At 37.9% G+C, this 22525-nt stretch overlaps 1 long non-coding RNA gene across 3 annotated transcripts in view; it reads left to right on the top strand.

Moving 5' to 3' along the window:
- LOC135298913 (uncharacterized) overlaps positions 1-22525 on the top strand; it is a 79259-nt gene that overhangs the window by 2419 nt on the left and 54315 nt on the right. For 2 of the 3 annotated variants that reach the window (XR_010360968.1, XR_010360970.1), the window contains exon 2: positions 19750-19881. The exons of the other annotated variant lie outside the window; for it this stretch is intronic. This is a non-coding gene — a long non-coding RNA (uncharacterized LOC135298913). The remainder of the gene's footprint in view (positions 1-19749; positions 19882-22525) is intronic. 3 annotated transcript variants of the gene reach the window in all.

Genomic DNA, 22525 nt, shown 5'->3' with positions numbered 1-22525 from the left:
CCAGTCATGAAGACTTTCTCTGGAGTAATGTCTGCATATGACTAGGTATTACTGCCAGTGTCAGCAGACTCCTACTTACAAATTAAGTTTGCTGTGGGGTCTGTCAGAGGTTGAGGTCTTCTCTACAAGTCCAGCAGAAGAATTAGGTTTCCCCAGTTCTTCAACCTGCTAATGATTGCACTTTATATATATCATAAAGCCACTGAATTTATAATTCATGCTGGAGGTGTAAGAACACTCACTGTTTCCAGGCAAGGGAAAACTACTTAAATTATTAAGCAACCTCAGTGCATGCCATGAAGCAGTGCAGTATTATAGGGAAAAGAAACAAAACCATGTTAAGTCACGAAAAACATCTTGAGAATGATGTCAGTGTTATATTTAAGTTGTCTGGCTGTCCTCGACATGAATTTCAAGCTTCAATTTTAGTAAATTTATTTTAAATATAAGTTTACTTGCAAACACCCTAGATTCATAACACTAACTTGGGGACAATTATATGCTTCTGTAATGCTTTTTAGCTTCAGGTTCTCACTGATCTTGTCAAAACTAATTTCTTTCTAATACTGCCTTTGTTTTTCCCTTTGTGAGCATTCTGCTATTGTTGGAATGCTGGTTTTTCCTTTGGATATAATTAACATTCAATACATTGCCATTATAATTTCCTACACCTCTTACATGTTTGTTTTCCACAGATCTGCTAAGGTTTGAAAAGCCTTTTTTCTGTTAAAGAGCTTGAAATGTTTTTGAAAGCTTTATTTACTGTTGATTACTAACTTAATTTACTTACTAACTTGTAGCTTTCATTGTAAAATACACTGACAATATTGCTAGGCTATCCTACAATGCAGACAATATTGCTATAATTGCTAAAATAATTGGTTGGAAATATTGCATGTCAGATGATATTGTTAGTTTTTGTATTTTAGCAGGAGTTTGCATGCAGTTTAGATTCATCCAGTGTAGTCTTAGGTTTTCTGCCCATGCACACAGCTACTGCATTTCAATGTTCGATGTTACTGCAAGAATTAACATGAAATTAGCTGAGTGTCCACTCTTCTTGTCTAGTGGAAAAATGGAAAAACTAAGTATGTGATATATTTCTAAATATTGGTTAAATCTTATGAAGATAAGGAAAAGAAGAGAGTATTGCTCAGCTTGTATGGTAGCATTCAAGAAAGCAAGAAAATTGTGTTTGAGGCCTTCACTTTGTTATTTAATTTCACATGCACTAAAATAAAAATGAAGCAGATCTGAGACAGAACATGATTCTAAGAGAAAATGTTACTGTACACAGTAACACTCTCAGTTAAGAAAAAAATGGGTCAAGTGAGACAAATCTAATATCTTCTTTCTTTAGTACCATTATGATTAAATTGGTTGATGACACAGATGAAGCATAAGAGAAAATAAAATATGTGGCCTGGAATACAAAAGCACTGCCAGTATGTAATGAAAATTATTTGTGTCATTCTTTAATTTCATTCTTGTATGTATAAAAAAATGCTGTTTCCTCCCATAGTATCTTCAGTGGTCACAACAGTGTTAGGGAGATTTGAAAAAACTTTAGATACATTATACATGTGTGGGTTTTTTAAAAAAGTTTTTTACAGTATAACAGAGAGCAGAAATAAATTCTTCCCTCCCCACTCCCCCATCTGTGGAATATAATTTCATGTCTAATTATCTGCTATGGTGATTTAAGCTTTGGAATGCATGTACAAGTCACATTAATCCTCAAGATTTTGCTTAACAAAAATCTATGTATTGGGGTTGCCACATTTAAGCCTTTAGTGATAATAAACTGAATTAATCATGTTGTGGTTAGAAACCAGTTCAAATGCTGTTTACAGCATAAGAATCTCAATGCTCCACTATAATGCTATATAGCAAGATGCTTTTACACACTTCAAAGGGTAATACCTGATGTGTCTTGTATGTCTTACAGTAATTGTTGGTGAGTATGAATTCTTAATGTCTGCCATCAGGGTTGTTTTATACCTCTATTTGAAAACCTGTATTGAAGAACTACACCACTAATAAATAACTTGATGCAGTCACGAGCAGGATGTTAGAAAAATGTAGATTGAATTGATTAAGTAGAAAACAGAGTGGTTTATGGATTATAAGTAGAGCTTGGTCATAACTGAACTGTTGGTTTGTCTTGCCACATGCAACCCACACACAAAGGAATGACCAGGAAGGCAATAAATATTTCTTGAGGTCAGTTCAGCCCACAATAGCAGTGTGTTTCTCCACTCCACTGGAAGCATCAGTGGATACATACGTACTGGACTTGTTAGATCTAGATTACTCAGTCTTTGGGCTATATTCTTGGCTGGTTCAAGTCAAGTTTATTCTCTCTTCGCTCTCCTCAAGGTCCATGGACATACTTTCCTATGCATTACTATTTCTCCTTCTTTTCTCATGCTGTAATCTTTTTTTTCTAGTTAGTAAAAGATTTGCCAGTATTTCTAGCAAAGTAGTGACTGTTTGAGTCACACCAGAGTAATGCTTGTCTCTAAAATGAATTGTTAAGAATGGTCTGGAAGATAGAGGAAGGCAATGCTTGAACTGCATTCTTGAAAAGTAGCAAGTGGCAAACAGTGAAGGACAAATTTAAGATGATTCAGTGGGATGGTAGCAACATTTGGAGATCTAAAACCAATGAGGTATTGACTTCTATGTTTGGGAATGCAAAGAGAAATATCCAATAATGAAACCAGAGCAAAGGTGATATATATCTCCCAACCAGTAGTCAGCACTCGCCTCTTATTGATCATCTGTGCCTGAGAGACTAAGGTGACCTATTTTTCTTGCCAGTAGTGATACAACATTATGCAGTCCTGACATTTTATTTGTGGAGAACTATTTGTTACTTTTCAAAGTGTAATTATTGTAATGTAATGCTTTGTTAAAACAATGTTGATTTACAGCTTCTGCCTGTTAGTTCAGTAATGCTCATAGCTTAACCATTGACTATAGAATTAATTTAGTCCAGGTTATAGTCATTATTCTTCGAGTAAGAAATTAATTTTTAGAGACAACTGAAACAGTATGGAAAAAATAATGTGTCTATTAAGGAATATTTCCTAATAGCATGAAGTTTAAGCACTTTTTGGTAGTCTCCAAAGACATTTGTCATGTGGTGAATAAATGATAAAAAACCTTTCACTGAAATGATCTTACCACTTTTTAATTGGAGTTACTCAAAAAACAGGTTGTAGAAAACACTTGAAAATGAACAGCTCGGTCTTGGCAGAACAGACAAAATAGACCATGTGACCTAAGAGAACTTTGCTGAAATTACAGTTTAATTTGCCAATATTTTGCTTTTCAATTAATGAGAAAATCCAACAGCTCCTATTGCAGAAGCAATTTCAGCATACCATGGCAATTGCAGCATACCATACAATGGCAATTGCATTGCCATTTGCCTGCAGTTAACTACTTGCTAAAATATAATTATTTTTCATATTTGTCTGAGCTAGAGAGCTTGAGGTTTCACAGGCCTTTGTAAAAGATATTTTTTTAGAATGGCTGATAAATGTGATAGAGTTTTGTTTTCTCTACTTCTTTTTTCCTCCTCCTAACTTTACAAATCTGAAGAAACTGAAGCCAGTCCTTAAACAAAGAAATGGAAGAAAGGAGTGAAATAATTCAAACAGGAAACTGAGATTACTGAGCCAGACTTAAAAGATCAGACTTGTTTGTAAGGAAACCTGAAACTGGGGAAGGATTTGAGAGGAAGAATGATGCTAATGAACACACATAGAACGGTTCTTTAAAACACTAGAACAGAAAAACCTGTGAAGAAAAAACTGGGGCATAGCTGATGTCTTTATCCCCAAAAATCACTTGGTCCAGATTCTGCAGAGCACTTTGCTGGTGATGCTGTCAGTGTCTTTCCTAGAGTCATGACACTGTATCATACGGATAGAGGCTGAGTTTAGGAGCTTTTGGATATGATTGCTCTTGAAATGTGGTCACTGGCCTAGATTTTGGTGGCGTATCTGGCTAGCAATGTTGGTTCCATACTCCTGTCTGTACTGTTGTAGTACACGTGTGTGCATCCTGTACACGTGGCCAGCTAAGTAGTGTCAGGGAACTGAATGGGAGCTTCAGACAAAGTTTTTGGCTAAGGGATCCTGGAGGTGTAATTAAGCCTTTATTTGGCTTTGTCCTTTAGGATTAATGATGGCAAACCAAATGTAGGCATTCAAAATGAATAAATTGGGTGCTTTATTTAGATTGTTAATGATAATGGTTTGGTATAAAAGAAGAGAACAAAGGTAAAATTGCAAAATAGTAAAAAGCAAAAGGACAGAACATCAAAAGAACAAAAGGCTGTAATCAGAATTATTACCTACACAATAAAACTAATATAGTGCACTTTTTACTTAATCAATATTATCAGAGCTAGCTTAGCAAGTAGAGATTGATGTTACTGATCCACACCAATGACTGTGGGCAAATCTCTTTGCTCAGCCTGGAGAGTTAGCCTTGAGGGGTGTCCCCACCTAAGGGAATCGTCACACACCTTAGGGAGGAATACAAGAAATCCCTGCAGTGAAAAAGTGTGACTGGTCTTTTGCAGTATACAGTGATTGACTGTCAGTCATACACATCTTTAGATTATGAGTTGTCATGCCTGCTCAGCAAAAGATGTGTTATTGCTGAAAGAGCTGTTACCTTGTCTTTGGTTTCTTCTGCTCGACACTTCTCTCACTTCATCTCAGTGCCTGCACATCCCTGCTGCTGTTTGCCTCAGTCAGGAAGTACCTTTCTTGGAATGGTGGTGTTGTGATTTGAGATAGTTTGTTCAAGCTGGTCTCAAGATTCTTCAACACCAAACTGGCAGGCCCTTCTTGCTCAATCCATTACTGTTAAATTGTAATTAATGATCATTATCTATTATGTTCCTGGATAACTCAGCAGCCAAACTACATGCAGCTAAAGAGGCTAAGCTGGTATTTAAAATTGAGCTGTACTGTCTTCAGTCCAAATCGTGTATTTTGGATGTTTAGTGGTGCTCTGCAGCCATTCAGACTTGCTTTTGCACATCGTCCTGCTACCAAAATGACTTGCACTGCCTGTAGCTGTGGAGCAGTGAAAAAACATGTGTGTTCCCATACCGGTGGAGGCCACTGTATCCACTTTAAATCTATCAATAGCTCTGGCAGTTTGTGTGGCACAAGTGACTGGAAATGGACTGTCCCTTCTGGCATGCTTTTACAATAAGAAAGCAGTGTCTTCTCAAGGTTACATTATCTTATAGATGGTGACATTTTGGGTCACAGTGGGATTCTTCCTGCCCAGCTGTATTTTTTTCCTTCTAATCTTCAAAATGTTTTTAATGGGTGTTGAGATTTCCCAGACCAGGTTGGATGGGGCTTCAAACAATCTGGTCTAGCAGAAAGTGTCCCTGCCCAAGGCATGAACAATGTGATCTTTAAGGACTCTTTCAGCCCAAGCCATTCTGTGACTTCATAAAGGAAAGTGAAGTGTGTGAATCTCAAGGATTTATGTTTCTATTCTAGATTGTTTGCTTGTAGGTCACGCTGAACTGTTTGTTTTCTCTAAAATAATATTGGTCAAAGGTAATAAAGTTCAGATTGTAACCTTAAATCCACATTTTAAAAAAAATTAATTTTATACCTCCTTTCTGTGTGGGTTGATGCACCTTTTCTCACTTTGCTGAATGTTGTCTTTTGAATTCTGATCTCCTACCTCACAGTATCACTACATACAAATCATCACACATCCAGATGCATCACAAATAATGGTTTATCATCTCCTTGCCTTATGATACTGGAAAATATTTCTTATTTCAGTCACTCTGATTCTCTGTTGAGGCTGAATTGTTTTCAGTACTTCAGAGGGGGAAAAAAAAATAGTTTTTTAGGAGTGTAGAACATGAAAGAGGGGCAAATCTGGAAAAAATAGTTGTACTTTCATGGATACTACATCCACTCTCGTGGAGCTGCATCAAAGCAATTGTAAATATGAGCAATTTCCCTCTGTCCTGCAAAGAGTCCAGATGGTCTGTCAGACTGCTGGAACTTCCAGCCTCCCAGAAATGACTTCTCCAGCACCTGAGGCAGGAGGGAGGGCTCATTGGATACTGCTGGCATCTCGTCTACATTGCTTTGTACATAAAAGCGCAAAGACGGAGTCTGAGACTGACTTTCATTGAGCCATGTACCCTGATATCACTATTTTAGGCTTTGTGGCTTGATAGAGAATGAGAAAATACAGGATTTTTTAAGCTTTACAACTAGGGAGAAAAATATAGGGAGAAAATACAGCATTGAAAGCAACTTTTGAGAGTTGCACATTTGGCATATACAGTAGGCATTTTTTTTTATTTTTCCTTTTTGAAGTGCCCATAAGTAGATGGGTGCTTGGAAAATAGGACAGCATGATGAGAATGACTGTTAATATTCAACATACTTTATATGCCATAGCTTTGCATATATTTGTATTTTAAAAATTACTTTTTTGGCCCTCTATTTTATACAGCCCTTGTGTTATATTACCATAGTCAGTTTTTCTTAAGTCAGCTTGGAAACCCCCTATTGTTAAAAAATATCCTTCCATTTTGATAAACTTATTTTTCTCACATTATCTGCCCCTCTGTGTACTCTCTGGGTAAATTAGCTCTTATCCAAGAAGTGGCCTGATCATTTTTAAAAGCCCAGTAGAAGAGAGGGAGAGATGCTAAGTGAGTAATGCTTCTGCACCTTTAGCCTCTTGTAGCAAAGAGAACCCAGTGGAACCTGGCATTTTTGAGAGCTATAAAGCTCTGTGTAGCACTGTTCCATTTTGGAGGGTACATAGTAACATTTTAGACTTTTTACTGGAAAATAAAAGCAAGATAATTTTCTGTCTGAATATATAATGTATGAATGACTGCTTCTGAGACACTGATACATAAATTATAGATAGCCTTTCAGATTCTGCACTATGTATTATTAATTAAAAACTGAAGATCTTCGTCTATACCCTGATATCTAGGCCACTGGAGAACATATTTCAGTTTTGGGGACTATATAACCCAGGCAGAATGCAATAAAATGCTACCATTTTGCTGTTTATGGGTGACATTTTGGTACACAGAATGGCCAGAACCTTCTGCTGTTAGAATGGACAGGAGGTGTTCTGCTTTATGAAGAGGAGGCGTGAACGAGAATGAAGGTGATGTTTTATTTTCCTTTGCACACACAAAAGTAATATGAAGAAATATTTGTCTCATGCTTAGCCTAAATTATGTAATTTCCCACAAGACACAGTTTGCACTAGTAAATCTGTCTTCCCATCCCCTCTCCTTGCAATAGTTTTTAATGTTGTTTCATGGGTGTTGTAGTTGCCTGCTAGAGGCATTCTGAATCACAGGTTTAGAGGGAAACTGATGAAGATGCTCAAAGTTGCCAGATATTCTTAGAATATTTAGAAGCTAAGCTTCTAAAATAAAATCAAAGAGATACGTAACAAAGCACATAATCACAGCAAGCCATAGTTAGCATCAATTCCTTTTAAATTAAACTGGAAACAGACTGTTGAGATGTTGGGTAGTGATGGTAGACCCACGCTGAAGAGTGAACATGGAGAATGTCCATTGCTTGTTTCTTGTAATCTAAGGATGTGCTAAAGCCTTGAATTTGAACAAATAGCCTTTGTTGTGTGAGGCAAAATGGAATAAAAGCTAATATCTACAATCACAATTTAACAGCAATCAGAATATGTCTGCCCAATTCTGTACATTATTTTTTAACTAGTTTTACATGGAGAACTACAGATGGTTTTGTGTTTGTTTACATTCTATGAATCAGTTGTAACTGCTGCTGTAAATACATGTTCATGTAGCTCTTCATTTTTACTGACAGAATGCTTCATGCTGGGACTGTTGCACAGCTGGGCTATAAATCTCATGCGAAAGTCAGGCAATACAAATGAAGATAAATGCAAGATACAAAACCCAGACTAAAATGAGAGCTTCATTCATCCTATAGCTTATGCTCTGGGAACAAAGAAATCATTCTCTGAGGAACAGACCACCTTTAGAACCTGTACAGATCTGAGGTGTTTATTGTCTCACAGGCCAGATCTTGTCACAGCTTCCTTAAGCAAAATTTCCAAAGATCTGGGGGAATTATCACAGCAAGACTCAACTTCCCGATGTGCATACATGATAAGTTAAAATAAAAATTGATGTCTAATTATTGCTCATCTCAGGCAGTAAGACTAATAACCATTTATTTTCTTTTAGTGATAAGAAGGTAAAGTAGGTGCCATCTGCTGATGAGCCAGACAATCTTCTCCCCACTGAATACTCCTGTGCTTGGAAGTAGCTGCCTTATTAATGCCTTCCTTAAATGCAAACATCTTGTTTATGAATCAGAGCCCAGCTACCAACCAGCCCTCATGTTGGTATTTGAATGAGTTCTTTTCTGATGAATAATCTCCCTGCATTTCATTGCTGACTAAATGAAAATGGAAGGAATGAGTTGGGGAGAAAGCTTGTGTGACTCTCTTGGACTGTAATGGGGTAGCTGTTGGGATTTATAGGTTTCTTAGCTTCATTTTCCTCAGAGAAGGAGCTGATTCAGCAGTGTCTGCTGTGGTTTATGCTGATGGCAGGCTGCCCTTGCAGTCAGCACAATCAGAGCAATGTGATCACCCTGTAATGCTGCTTGGATGGACTTTTAGCTTTGACCCACATTTGGCTGCTTTGCAGTGGTTGACAACAGGGGGACCCCAACCAGGCAAAGCCTGCAGGATTTCCAGAGTTTCCAAAGATGAAGCACAATAGTTGTCTCCATCCCTCACTATTCTGCTTCTCTCTGCCCTTCTTTACTCCTTCTTAACTGCTGCCTTCTTCTGATGCCTTTTAGAGACACTGGGAGGTCGTGACTGCAGTGTTGACCTACCTGGAGCACGGCAGGGCGCTGCTGCATGCCAGGTCAGAGCAAGCCCTGGCGCACCAGGGCATGAGTGTATGACCAGCTCAGGCAACAGGGCAGGGGCTATGTCAGAGTGAAAATGGATGTGGCACTGTAGGGCAGAGGAAACATCTGAGGTTTTTCTATTTCCAGGTTCTAGGAAGCCCGTGTTGTCAGAAGCTGTCCTTGTCATACCCTGTGAGTAACCCTCAGAGGCACAGTGATTCAGAGCTACCCCTCTGAGTCATAGGTCAGTAAAGTGACTTTCATTAAATACTTCTCATGCAGCTTCTAGCTAGAGTGGCATCAAGGTCAAAAATTATGCAGATCTGAGAACAGGAAACACATCTGAAGTTATAGTACTTAGAAATAAAAACTTTGGAAATGACATTGAATCCGGGATGCTGAACTTAGGACAAGACTTTAGATCTAGACAATGGATGGTATTGGTCACTTTTATTTCAAAATTCTGGTTCCAGCTATTGCCAGGGACAATGTTCTTGACGGGATGTACAAGTCAAATACAGGCTTACAGTACCTTTCCTTCCTGCTTTTCTGTGCTTCAGGGGACAACAGACATTCATTCTTCTCCCTTATCAGTAATACATCACACTTTCTTTTGTCATGTTCCTACATGCAGGAGTATATGCATGTGTGTATAATCTCGTAGTGGAGCCATATTTCTCACCCACCCCATCCTATGAGCAATTTATGCTATTTTCTGTCACATGCAGTTATACGGTGCATGTGCAAATACAAAATCAAAGGACTCGGGCAATGCTGACTTTCCTGTCATGTTCCCTTGCTCCAGAATAAATTGTGCTGGTCTTTTCTGTTAGCATGGAGCAATTCTATGGGCCTTGCCTTTTAAATAGACTGTTTCAAAACATTTTTTTGGAAATAACTATTGTGGCAGCAGGATGCTGAGTGGTGTGTGGGCTGTGTGAAAGTTGCTCAGGGATGTGAAACTCCAGCATCATGGCTCGTAGGGATTATTGGACACCAAGCAAGTAATGCAATAAAAGCTACACAATGAAAACAGTCAGTTGCTGACATTTATGACAGAGAAAAATAACAATTGTTCCTCTGAGCCCTTTCACCTATTATGCTTGTGCAGAATGTGGAAGATGAGACATAATGCTCAGCAACTGTATGCCATCCTCAAAGCCAGGATTTTATCACCAGAATTAGAATTATGGTGCACACTGAGGAGCCATTTAGTCATATGGTTTTTGGCTGTGGTTGTGGCCAGTGCTGTTTTAAGAGAAAGAATAGTAATTATTGTTAAGGTAGACAGTGTAGGTGGAAGGTGTGGTGCAATGTCTTTCCCTGTGTTTGACTAAAGCAACTGGAAATGAAAGATTTAGCTTAAAAAGCCAGACAATAGTAAACCTAAAAACAATGGCATACTTGTATTCCAGATAGCTGTTCTTTCTGGAATTTTGCTTTATTGATCATTCTACTTCTTTACTTTCTCTTTTCTCTACTTTTGAAACCTATGTAGTTAACCAAGTCCACTGACAACTTATATGTATTCATATAGAAGGATGAAAAATTAAATTTCATAATATAAAAATGTATGTTTATGTATGTATGTATGTATGTATTATAAAAGCTTATCCACATGCATGTATACAAATACATATATCTATTTATATACACTTCTTTAAAACCTTTTTGAAACAATCGTGTAGGATAAATTGTGTTTGAAGAACAATCGTTTTAGAGGCATACATTTATTATGCTTTAATTGCTATTCTGATCATAAATAATTTGCTGCATTTCTTGCCATCTATACTCATGTCACACCACACATCTTACCTGCTTTGTATCTGAACCACTCATGATTGGACAATACCTGGAAAGTGCTGTAGACTCTTATAAGAGATTGTTTTCCTCCTATGTCTTTGATTAAATAAAATCAGAGCTCAAAACTGAAGTAGATTAGAGGTGTTTTGGTGTTTGAATTGAGCCCTTCTAACTAGCCTTATGTATTTATTTTCTCATAAATATTTTCTCATAAATTGTCAACACCATATACATAGATTTATGTATATCTGTGGATACTGCATAGATGTACTGTACCTTTATGCACACAGGATGTTTAGTTGCATGTAATGATTTTGTGTGCCTCTTCTGTTTATACTCTAAAAATTGAAGAGGAAAATAAGTTTGGGTTAGGCAATTATAATTATGGATATGCTAGACAATTATGTTTAAGTGGAGATCTAAAAATGAGAAAATATGAATGCTATAAATATTTGCCATATTTTTAAATGAATAGACACATCACTCCTTCCCACATCCAAAGCTGTTACTTTATATTTGGAAAGAAAAGTGATACCTTTATGAAGGACACACATACACATCTCCTTTGCTGAGTTACCTCCTTGCTCAGTGGAGACCATATTCTGCCCCCTTTCCATTTCAGATCAACTGTAGGGAAAATCCTTTCTTTTTTAAGTATAGCAGACAGTTCCCATTATTAGTATGTTGTAATAGGCCCCAGCAGGTGTTTCTATCAACAAAACATTTAATCTCAGACAGACATTCTTGTATAAATATTGAAAAATATATGCAAATACAGTTTGATATAAAAACATACCAGTACACTGAAATACTTAGGTCACAAGTGGTGTGAAATGTTTAAACTTGAAAACTCTCTCAAACTTTGAGACTTTCAAACTCCAACCTGAGTCCAGAGCCACCAGTACAATTTGTAATATGAAACTAGTGCAAGTCTTAGGAGATAATCTGATCATTTAAACATTGCAGGAAACAAAAATTTTAAATTTAGGCTCCAAGCTTTTAAGTTTTTAAAATTACCTATTGCCATTTTCCCCTGTTTGTAAATTTCTTCTCTTTATTTAAATGGGTTGATGGCTGTAGCAAGGTAGGTGGGTACAGAGCATCACTTACATTGTGTTAGGTGGGGCACAGTGACACAACATTTCAGTGTTTAAGTGCAAGGAAGAGAACAGAAGGACCCGCTAAAACAACTAAATGTGCAAAGAAGCATCATCTGGGTGAAGAGATATGGATGTCTCACTGTAAAGTGGCCATGATGTCAGATCTCAAACACACAGGCTTGTGTTCTCATGGCTTGGGGGCCTTAAAATACCTCCTTTACTGCCCTTAAAGTTATTTTATTGCTTGGATTAGGAGAGTGAGAACCAAAGATACCACTGACTTGGCTGAGTCAAATATTTTGATCTGAGCAATATAAGGTGTTCCAATGCATCAACAAAAATGCTCAGCTAAAAGCATTCTTTGTCTTCTGTAAATTTTTTTAGTAACGTGGCCACTTGAAATGTCCAACAGAAAAGTCAGATGGAAAAAATGTAAGAAATCCTTTGTGTGGTGTTTGCTAGTCCTCAGAGACTCCAAATCCTGGATTACTTTGGGTAAAACATGTCACTACAGCACCACCACCTCCAACAATGAAATATGAAAATCATCAGAAAATCAAACAGGCAGAGAGGGAGCCCACAGCTTGTGCCTGGCCCAGAAGAATCACATGAAACTTAAAGTACACAAGATCTGTTTGGGTCTTTATAATTCCTTTCTTCTCCAATCCTGGATACTCTTAGAGGTAAGTCAGAACTGCACCATGCAAAAGCTTTGGTTTCTTGAGAAGTGAAAGCTATGATTCTCCTGGACTTTATGGACTGCAATATTTGACCTATAAGAAAAAAATATTGAATACTATGAATATTTTCCAGTAATGCAACAAATTGGCAATGTTGCAGAAGCAATTAAACTGAAGCTGTTCTAGTCATGTCACAAGGGATGTTCTGTGGTCAAGATGAGACATTATTGGACCTTTTTTTTAATTGAAGCTTCTTAGCTCTTATTTTGCCCATCTTTGATGTTGTAGCTGGTGGGAGATGGAAGAAATATGCTTGAAATTATAGTTTCCCAACAGACTGAAACTTTTAATTTGAAAACTGCCCCAATCATAATGACTATTTCTTCAGAGGGGGAGAAGCCTTTTAACTTTTTACAGCCTGTAGCAATTTTTCCAATTATCTGAGGCATTTATAGCGTAGGAGGACATTGGGAAAGATACATAAAGGTCGTGAAGATTTATAAGATAGAGTAAGCAAACACTTTTTATGGCAGTCTAGGAGTAGCTGGAGTCAAGGGTGAGTGAAAACACTTGACTGTAGGATGGCTCTTTTGTTCCCACTGTCAGACTCAAGGCATTTATCTTTTGACTTTTTTCATACATCCAACAGTTACTGGTTTGAGAAGAAATCACAGCCTGGATGTAGGCCTCTAATGAGCTCCGTTGCTCTCTGGCATGCAGGGAGGGAATACATGGCCTTCTATTCATACTGCTCTGTCACAGTCAATAGGAATGGTTGTATTGGCTGTCAAGCCATAATTCTAAAAGGCTACAGGCCTCTCTCGTCAGGTGTTAGTGGTCACCAACAGTTTCACAGATGGATGTTGTGTAATAGATTGAATTCAAGAGAATTGAATTGCAGACTTCTCACACACACATTGTGCTTTTTGTTTCCTCTTTAACCACTGCACATGATTTCTGGTCAGTGGCCTTCTGCCGTCATTTCCCTCCCATCATTCATCTCTTGCTCCCTTTCGTCACTTCCCTTGTGATGTTTCTTCATTCCTGTGTTCTGCAGTTACCATCATAACAACCATCAGTACTATTAGAGAGATGTTTCTTTGGTCTTTTTCCAATAAAGTCATCACAGGAAATTTCTAATTTGTTCTGAAAGAGCACTCCATAAATCTTACCACTTTCATAAACATCAACCTGGCATTTCACAGAGCTGCTTGAAAAGAAATTACTGAATGCATTTAGAATGCTATGACTGTAAATTCAAGGTATTCAAAGGACAAATCTTCTTCAAAAAAGCATCCATTGATCAGGGGGTGGTGAAAGTTGCAAATGTATTATTAAGCTGCGATCAGTTTTCTTATTTTTAGAATAATTAAAAGTATTTTTTCATTCATAAAGACATTTTTGAAGCAATATCAAATATTTGGAGAATTACAAGTACCGAGTCCATCACCTTGTTTTTTATTCATTCTACCCATACCATACTGTGCCGATAAAAGTTGAGAGAATTCATTTTCTGAAGTCTCTTCCAGTGTAGGGAGATTAGGCCCTACATAGACAGAACAAAAGGAGAAACGGTATGAATTAATACTATAAATTATTATTTTCCTGTTTTATTAATTTTATATAAATTTGAAATTGTTAGTTGTTTATGGTGCCCTTTTCTACATGATTACTGCAACCTTTTTCACTTTCTTTCAATTTGAACAACTTCCTATCTTTTCCACATTGAAGCAGCAAAATAATGCCCCATGAAGCCTGGGTTCTATGTGAAAGGTTTCAGTGGAACCTGGGAAGACTTCAGTTGTCCTTTTCAGGAACCACAGGAACAACTCAGCCGGTTTTCCTTTTGTCACTCTCCCTGTGCCTGTGCAGTTTGCGAAGTTGTGCAGGCTCCCTCTGGTGGCCCACGGCCACTGGCCAGGCGAGAAATAGCGTCTGCAGGAGGGAGGTAGAACACGGGAATTTGATAGAGTGGGTAGTCCCTAGATTGGCCTTTTTATTTTGGGGGCTACCATTAGCAATCTAAATTTATATAAGCATGTAAATACAAAAATATTACATATTATTAAACACAAATAAAAGAAATATAAATTTGTTGTGATAGTCTAACAGTCCCTAAGTGAAGACTCCTATTTTTGTTTTGAAATATTTTAGTATCTTAGTTGTAACCTAGCAAACCAAGCATGGTTACTTCCTTCCAAAGATTGGAAGACCAATAAAGTTCATTTTAGCAGTTTTTATCATCAGGCACTTACTTTCCATTCTGAAAAGGAAATATAACAGAAACAACCATCTTGCTGCTGATTCACATTTCCATTGCTGGTACTGTCCACATTTCTTTTACATTTGCTATTGTGCTTTGCAGAGTGGAAAGTTTAGTAAATTTAGTAATTAAGATTCCATATCAGCACATTTTATTGTTTGTCCTTTCCTTTGAATGACAGTTGTGTGGACCACACACAACCCTTTTTCTTCTTTCCTGCTTTCCTGACTGTGAGTGGGATCCAGGCTGAGCCCTCGCTTGTTCACAGTTTGCAGTACAGATAAGACAAGATTTATAAAGCAGAGCATGGCAATATTGACCAGAGTAATGCTCTCAGGGCATCTTGAATGCTTTCATTCCTACAGGATATTTTTCTAACATTTTGTTCTTTGCATCTTGTGTTATGTAAGTTTTAACAGCAGAGTTCAAAGTCTGAATCTAAATTGTGAACCACTTTTTTATTGTGTTTTTAGGATAATTCAGTGTCTATTAACATCTGTGGTCTTCATCAAAAGTAAATCATGCTCTTTTATAGCATAATCAGAACAGAAGAGATAAAAGATCACCTCCATTCATGTTTTCAGAACTCCAAAATATCTAATTATTTTTCCTACAGAGATTTAGTTTCACTCTTTGCATGTAGTAGTGTAGAAGTCAGTGTTACAGACCCTCTACCATACTGGGTTGGATCAACAGATATTTTGTTAATAACTATAAAGGCTGTATTGGCAATTGTAACGGAAAGGAAATTCAATCTTAAGATCAAGAAGTATATGTTATTCCAAAATATATGTCAGGAATCCAAGGTCCAAGAGAAGCAGTTTAACCTAGGTATTTTGTAGTGGGGTTTTTATTGCTAATTTTTAAATTTCCCTAAACATGATGATATTAGTCCAGTGTCCTACTAAGCACAGATAGGTGTTGCCTTTCCTGTAGGCAGCCCAGCCAGTGGAACAAGTCTGCAGTGGTGCACTCCTGGAAGAAGATGCTCAGCCTGCCCTGGGGGGACATGAGAGGAACAGACTCAAGGGCATGACAGAACTGTCAGGAGACACCTGCACTTGGGCACTGCACTGGCTGCAGCTCTTTCAAGGCAGCACAAATTGTAAGACTTTTGCCCATATTCACTGGAATTCACCCCAGTGGTTGCCTGCCACCCAGGATCAGCAGCCCTGAGCCTGCAGACTGGCACAGCATTGCATGGAGTGACTGCACTTTTGTGAGTGTGAGGACAACTCAGCTACCTTTGCCATTATAACCATCTTTTCCTCCTGTCACTGTCATCTAGAAAAGCAAAAGCAAAAAACAGACCAACAAATACAAAACCCCCTCACCAAAGCAAGCAGCAATTGCCTCTTTTCACAATTATCTAGTAAAGGGTGTCCACTGTTAATTGATTACTTTGTATCACAAGTGATCTGAAAGCACATTTTACTTTGGTGTACGCTGGTACAACTTCAGAGAGTTCATTGGTGAAATGACACCAAAATTCTGATTGTGGTGAATCCATCAGATATGAATTGATCATAAACCAGACTGAACAATCCTGAGGGTTTTATAAAACATTCTTTAGAAGAAATTCTAAGAGAGAAAATAACAAAACTGAAAGAGTATATATGATATTTTGAGTCTCTACATGCTGCAGTGTTTCTGTGATGGTCTAAGTTTTTTTTATAAGAATTTTTCTTTGCTCCTAAACCCTATTTTTAATGGACCACAAAGAATCATTAAAGCAGACCTAGAACTGTAGTGTTTTTTTAAATTCTTGACTAATACTAAAGCATGGGAAATAACTTTGATGTGCAAAGAATGAATTCTTAACATTGCCAAAGCTTTTAGTGTATGTTAGTTGAGAAATTTTATTTTCCAAATATGCTAAAAGATCTCTGGTTGGTTCCTGGATTATTTTGGAAAAATGAATCTATGAAACCAGTAAGGCCCAGTGTGTCCAGGTGTGTTTAAAATAAAGGAAAATATTTGATCTCCTCCTTTCCTTAAAACAAAGGAGACAGAAGCTCTATGTGGCAAATGATCATCTTCATCCATCAACAGGTTTCTGTACCCACATGAAATCTGATCTGCATGTCAAAATAATACAGATGATTTTCACCAATTTCAACAGCTTCTGGATAGATCCCAAACTTCCTGAGTGAAACTTACTTTTTCACAATAATAGAGTTCTCCTTGCATTTAAATACCAGTTGGGATAAGTAAAATCTAATATTGTTACTTCTGTATTCAAAACATTTAAAGAAACTGACAGTGATCTCCAAAAAACCATTAGCCAGGGTTCACCTGAGCTTCTGTTTGTAACTCCTAGGTCCATAAAAATCTCATTTCATAAAGTAATGAGTGTCAGAACCCAGGACATCCCTCTGGGTGACCTGGATGGTTTGGGCCCCTGGCAGGGGGCTGACGAGCCCTGGCAGAAGGCCAAAAACACTTGGGAATTCGATCTTAGCCCCTGGGAGAAATTACCAGCCTTGTATGAAGAGTCACAGGTCACAAAAGTTTAAGCAGCATTGTATTAGCAATCACGGGGTGAAGGGGAAAATTTTGGAACCATGTACAGGGGGGTTTAGAACCTTGTACAGGGAGGTTTGGGATTCTGTACATGGGGGTCAGGGGTGCCAAGATGGAGGAATTTGGGCGTGCCCTGTCCTTCTTCTTTCTTCTCCCTGGCATCCATGTTCAGGATGATGTTAGCACTCACAGATTGGTTTAGAGTAGAAAGTCACTGTCTAGCATAGGTGATAGATATTGGAACATAATTGTACACATAGTATATATAGTTTTTAGTATAAAATATAGCACCAGCCCAGGAGGAGGGCAGTGTGCCTCGAACCGACCTGCCAGACAGGTCTGTGGCAGGTTGGAGAAAAAACATCTTAGATAAGCAACAATAAATGACCTTGAGAACCACAAACAAAGAATTCCGACTCTTTCTTCAATCATCAAGCTGGCTCGGGGTCATCCTAACTGTAGGGGACCCGAGAAGTTAGTTTGCCACAACCTATAGGATCTGAATATGGTCTACAGAGCTTAATTAATTCAAAAAGGAACATTTCCAATATATCTGAAAGTCTCTTCCACATGCTAGCAGAAGAAGAGAGACCTCTGTGAAGGACTATATCTAATTCATACTTTTATGAGATTTTATGAGAGTGAATGCTATCACTTCCAGCTCTGCTAGGTGCAGTAACTTAATTTACTACAGTTGCAACACAAATCAAATTCAAATCAAAGTCCAGGTAGAGTGGGAATATCTTCTTTGATAATCTCATATAAAAGTAATTCTCAGTGGAGATTAAAAAAAACCCTGTATGTAATTTATACGGAAGGAAAACTCTTATCTATACTATGTTGAAACCTTTCTTAAGAAAACCCTGTGTGTGGCTGTAGTTCTTCATTCTGTGAACAGAGATGTATAAAGAAGAAAGCAGAGGAAGTCACATAAAAACTGCCAGCAACAGCAGGAGGACTGAGACAATTTTGAAGCTAGTTTCATACATTCATTTCTTTTTTAATTGCTTTGATCTTTTGAAAAGTCCATGTTTTGCGCTGAAAATCTGGAAGACAGAAAGCACCCTCGCTACTGCATGAATTTATCAGCTGTAGTAGAGCTGAAATAGATAAGCATTTTTGTGTGTGTGTGTATACTTTATTAACAGAAGAGCATGAAAAAGTGAAAGTAAATATACTTTTGTTAGAAAGTTAGATTTTGTGTTTTATTCTGCATTATGAAAAAATTATCTTCCTGTCTGCAATGTTGTGTTTGGTTAGGAATGTGTTTTTTTATGGGATAGAAGAACAGGGAATATAAATGCTGTGGTGCTCTGCTCCAGTAGTATTTTCCCAGCAGCATAGCAGCACCAGTTGATTGCTGTAACTGGCATGGGGAGAAGCACTCCTGATTCCTGCATGGCCTCTGGAGTGGCATAGGAAAGAGAATGCTTGGTTAAGCAGCAGGCTGAGAGTATTTCTGAGGCTTGCTCTGTGGCAGGTTCAGACTTACATGATTTACCAAAAATAATTGCTGTCAGAGTGTTTTACTGCTTGTTTGCTTTGCCCTCTGCTATATCCTTCACTGAATTAACATTGTATGACAGGAAGGAAAAGGTGCCGCCTAACAGGTAGAGCACTGTTTATGAAAGGGAAAGGAGAGGCAGACATGCATTCTAGTCCTTCTACCCAGAATTCTGTATTGTTTCGTGAAGGTTTAATTAAAAAAACTGCAGAACGGGGTATTTGGGTGGGTTCTGGGCCTGTAACTGCTACAGGATTGTATTTGTTCTGTATTCTCTTTCTCTTGCTGCATTTTGAAGATGAGACGCCATGCAGAAAGCAGTCAGCTATCAATAGTGTAATGATCAGCTCACTCTTAGGAGAGGGGGGCATCTGACAAGCTTTCCAAGTGTTCAAGAATGTAGGAGACCACCACCAAATTTCCAACACACAATGGGACCAAAGTGAGAGGGAAGGCTGAAAGAGTATATATTTTTTGAATTATGTGCCCTAGGAGTATATTATTTTAAGTAATGTACCTGCAGTAATGCTAATTAAAGACAAAAATTTGAGCAGAAATAAAAGGCAGATAACACTTTGCCAGGACTTGTTGTGGTAGTCTTACAGTCCACAACTTACAGAAATGAATAATTATTATCAAAAATATTTTTCTGTACTGCACAGGTCTGAAGACATTCTTGCATCACCTGAAAAATCATTGCTTTCTCATGCCAAGCACTGACTGAAAGAATATAACCATTCAAAATATTTTTATGTCATTGTAGGGACCTATAAATCACAGCTGATAGGTCATGTGGAATTCTTGCTGGAATCACAACCTTTCCACTTCATATAAATCCTCCAACCACATGGTTCCTAGCCAAAGTCAGAGAACACATGAGCCAGGCTTAACAAGAAAGAGTTATGAGGGATCCTATTTCTTTCTTTAGGGAATAAATGAATAAGCCAAGAAAACAACTCAGCAGGTCGCAGGAGAGCAGATCCTGGAGGAGTTACCACCTGTCAGCAGATATCTTGGCTCACATTTAGAAGTTGTAGTGTATGTGCAAGATCAGCATTTGGTAAGTTAGCCAGGAGACCACCTCATTCTCTGTCAGCAATTGGATCACTGAATTAACGCAAGTAATTTATCAAGAGTACTTTAGGAAAACACTTAGAGGAGCATTATATCAGGAGGGAAAAAAGAAAAAAGGTAAAATGGAGGCGTTGTGTAGCTTTTACACAAGATGCTAAAGGGGTGTTATTCTGCAAGGAGTAGTCTGTGGAGCATGCTCACCTTGCAGGCCAAATAAATTACGCAGAGAATTATCCCACAGGGAGCAGATAGTTTCCTCCAGAGAAGAAATGAGAAGGTAAGGACAAAGCAGAGTTTCTGAAGTGGTATAAAAGAGTTCTGTAATGAAGAAATAAAACCAAAGATCTGACATTTCATGTTGATGTATAAATCTTTAGGATTGCTCACAGCTTATGCAATAGACAACAACATGAGCTAGCAAGAAAAAGAAGCCTTTTTTGTAAAAGGATGCCTTTCTAGATATGCTCATGAATCTGGGAGCACTAAGAGGAAATATTGCCAACTAGTAATGCTGAGGACTCCTGTGTGCAAGGAAGGGACTTGTAAGCTTGGGTATCTAAGTGTTGTCTTGCAGTGGCAGCTTTTTCTTATCTCTTCTCCATGGGCTCATGCTGGGAATGTTTTAGAGAAAGGAATGAGGTGTTTTATTGGCTCACGATTTTGGAGTGCTTTAGAGGTTTTTGCTGAGGAATCCAAGCCCTGGCAAAGAGTTCTGTGTCAAGCTATGCTGAGGAGGTGATGATGCAAACTGGAATGTGGATTGTACAGAAGGTTGGGGAGAGGTGCCATTTTCCTGCTAGGTGAAGTATGGGAGAGGACCACCCCTGCCTCAGGGGGTCATGGAATGGAAGTCTTTATTCCTCATGGCTGTTATGAAGGTGTTCCTACAAGTTTCCCAAACACATAAATGAAGAACAGCCTCTGAGATAGGCAGAAACATTGTGAAAGGTCCAGGTTATAGGAGAATAATCACATTCATTACAGTTAGTCATTCAGTATAATTCTTTGGTCAGAATTAGTGGTTACAATTCCAGGTTTGTGCAGCTAATTAAAACCGCAGCCTAGCTAGGTCTTGGTTGCCTTGTCTTCTTGCTCTGTTTGGCAAAATGAAGTTTGCAAGATTAATTTGCCTCAAACATGCTAAATGTGTTTTGTTTTTTGCACAGCTGGGCAGTTCCTGAATGGCTGAAGGCACTGAGCCCTCACTGCAGCACACACAAAATGTAAGGAGACAGCTGGGTAACAGGCAGCCCATTAGGCCTTGTTGCTGTGTTCTCTCCATGCACTGCAGTCATCCTATGTACAAACCTTTGGTAATGTTAGAGGGGCCAGCATGCAGTGCGCAATTTCATTTTGGAAGGAACAGAAAGGAATAGTTCCTTGTACTTAACTTTAAATATCTTGGTTAATGTTTCACAAAAAGGAGTAAGACTGTCAAGAAAGACTAAGTTGAACTAGGAAGGAGGTTTTTTTTGGTATTCTTTTATTAAAGGAGAACAATTGAAAAGCATCCTTTCTGCAAACTGGTAAAATTATATTATAATTTACATTCATTATTAGGTTCCCACCAACTGGTATTATAACAAACCTCATAAAGTAGTCCTTTTGGAATTGTGTCACTGTTTTAATTACCAAACTCATCATGCACTTAGGTCATTTGTGTCTGTATTATATATCAGGAAAAACAGGCTTCATCTAAAGTTGCATAACTGATGATTGTTATCTACAGTGATTTGTAGTGAAAACAACTAGTGGGCAGCTCCAGTCTGTTATTACAGTAAATCAAATTACTTCAGCTTGTACTTCTCTTGTTCTTGATCTCTCTATTTGGGATGAAGTTTTGGTGTGCTTTCTTTTTCTCCAGAATAATTTCCAAAATATATGTTTGGGGCAGAGCATGAAATAATCCAACTGTTTATAATAACAAATAAGTAATGGTGTTAAACTAACAGAGAAATTAATGGACATTTAAGCTGAGAAATAATTGCAGTTTGCAAAAATCAAGACAATTCTTAAGCATGTTTTTAAAAGTCTTCATTCACTGCTACATGGTTATAAATACATTGTATTCTGATGTTGTGATGTTTTCTGACAGAAGTTGCTTAAAATCTGCAATATTAGGAAGACTTAGGAAGATCTGTGGGCTTTAACAACTTAGTAGCAACAGCTGTTTTAAATAAACACAGTAGTGCTTATGTAGTGTTAAAGAGTAAGAAATAAGTTGAAATATGTACCTCAATTCTACTATAATACAAAGATAAAATTAAAATTTATGGGAAGATACAGTTAAGCTCACAAAGTAAGGAGATCTGTGATCCTGCAGTGGATTCACTCAAGCTGAACGCTGTTGCAAACATAACCATTTGGAAGTTTCCAGAGGTATGATAGCTTCTTGCAGGCTTGAACCTGACCTATTTTGTTCACTGCAATTTAAAACACTTGAGACTGCAGAGACTAGAGGAAAGGTTAGTGGTTTTTAAATGATAACATTCCAGAGTTGCTGAGACCAGCAGTAAAAAGTAGACCTTTAAGACAGGGCCTTTCGGGTTGTAAGAAGTTTCTTAGGGATATCATTTCCATTTTTGTCTGTCAAATTGCTTCTGGTGTTTCTACTTTCCTCACTCAGCTCA

This window comes from Passer domesticus, chromosome 4 (assembly GCF_036417665.1).
Source record: "Passer domesticus isolate bPasDom1 chromosome 4, bPasDom1.hap1, whole genome shotgun sequence".
In the NCBI taxonomy this organism is placed as follows: domain Eukaryota; kingdom Metazoa; phylum Chordata; class Aves; order Passeriformes; family Passeridae; genus Passer; species Passer domesticus.
This window is presented reverse-complemented; position numbering and strand designations above follow the sequence as displayed.